The 1,818-nt window shown below is 46.3% G+C and overlaps 1 long non-coding RNA gene across 1 annotated transcript; it reads right to left on the reverse strand.

The window, feature by feature from the left end:
* Positions 1-406: 406 nt before the first annotated feature.
* LOC125714831 (uncharacterized) lies at positions 407-1,818 on the reverse strand. The gene is made up of 2 exons (XR_007383865.1): positions 1,541-1,818; positions 407-1,351 (listed from the first exon to the last, which is right to left on the reverse strand). It is a non-coding gene; the product is annotated as an uncharacterized LOC125714831 (long non-coding RNA).

Consider the following 1,818-nt stretch of genomic DNA (forward strand, 5'->3'; position numbering starts at 1 on the left):
ATATAACTTGATATTGTTGTTTGTGTTGTTTAGTTTGAGGTTCTAGTTTCTGTCTTTATCCGCTTTCGTTTCAGTAGGCAGCTGGTTCATCCCAGGCTCAGGGTCTCTCTGCTCTTCATCAAACCCACACCCCCAGTTTGGGAGCACCCTCTCCCTCTCCTCCCCCCACGGCTGTGACCATTACTCCTCCTTGAGGAGTAACCGCTCCGCACCCTATCCCAGCCCCTGTACCCACAGGAGTGCATCACCCAATGAGCAGCCGCCCTGCCTGTCCCCTCACACAAGCGCACACTGAAATCATGGTCCTAAGCTCTCTGTGTGGGTCACCACGATAGTACAGCACACCGACGATTACCCTCTGACTGAATCAGAATCAGCTTTATTTGGCCAAGTATGTTCACACATATTGGGAATAGTCAGACATTTAATCAAAATAATTAAGACAAGACATAAACATACAGTTCTGTTGATATGCAACGTATATTAACCTCTGCATTCACAGCCCTGCTTCAGTTATCGATTGAAGAGCAAATTTCCAAAACTCACTCAGTCCGATAACCTAAAGTAATAAATCATAATCCTCTTCATACGTTGCAGTAATGGGAATGAAATCTCACTCAGTGTTTATGTAATCGAGCGATGGAATTTCGTGAAATTTCCAAAAGTCCACAGAAATCTTCTGAAAAACATTCCTGCGGACTGAGTTTTTGATATTTGCTTTTCAATTAACACAATTTTCTTCAATCTGAGGTTTAACAGAATTCAGCCATATGCTGTTCAAAAAAAACTCCACAGAACAAAAACAGAAAGGACTTTACATCTGTCTGAAAGGAAAGTTGACACAGGCTACAGCAGTGAACAAATCAATCAATGTATTAAAGTTAGGCATTAAGTAACTGGAGGCAGTATATACATAACATGATGACATGCCTTTTCTGTGTTGGCCATATTAAGGACGCTGTAACACTGCCCACCACATACCTGCTTCATTTATTGTTTTATACTTGCAGCTGCTTATTCAGACAGCTCGTCTACCTGTCTGTCCATGTTGCCGTCCCATGACAACTGGTCCAGCCTACAGGTGCCGTCCCATTCCGGCATGTTACCCATGAGTCATAGCAGCACCTCCGGGAGCAGCTCCAGGTGAGCCCGTGCTTCCCTCCCCCAACCTGCCCCCATGCTGAGTCTCCGGCCCCCGTCTTCCCTCTTGTTCTCGCCTCATCGTTTCACCTCGTTAACAGGTCTTTCACCTTCTTCTGTCCTGATCCATTCAGGCCCATCACTGCATTCTGGGACATGCTTTGATTTATTTCGCCATAGTTACTCTTTGTTTTCCTTTGTACTTTGCACTCTACAAGTAAAATGAATAAAAAATAGGCATTATTTTGATATTGTTTTAGTACAGTGACACTGTAGTATATTTGTTGTTGTTTCCAAGGCAACACTACATGCTGATTTAACGTCTTTCCTTAATCTCCACCCCATTGCTCACACACAGCCAGTATCCCAGTTTGTGGCCAATGAGCTCCCCCTCGCTCACCCCAGTCTCCTAGTCCAATGGAATGTCCAACAGCTTGGGCTCTCAGTTCCTGCGCAGCTCTACAACTCATTACCCAGGGCTCTCGCACCCGGCCACAGTGCCCCTCTCAGGCTCCCCGCTGTATGACAGCACTGCTCCATCGGAAGTTCATGAAGCCTCACAGTATGACGCCTCTCCCCACGCGCGCTTAGCCACCACCTGGACTCCCATCACTCCTCCTTCCCTGTAGGGCGGCGCACTTCCATTATTATTGCAGTTTCTATTGTCGCTCTGTTGCT

The sequence above is a fragment of the Brienomyrus brachyistius genome, chromosome 19 (genome assembly GCF_023856365.1).
Source record: "Brienomyrus brachyistius isolate T26 chromosome 19, BBRACH_0.4, whole genome shotgun sequence".
NCBI classification, from domain to species: domain Eukaryota; kingdom Metazoa; phylum Chordata; class Actinopteri; order Osteoglossiformes; family Mormyridae; genus Brienomyrus; species Brienomyrus brachyistius.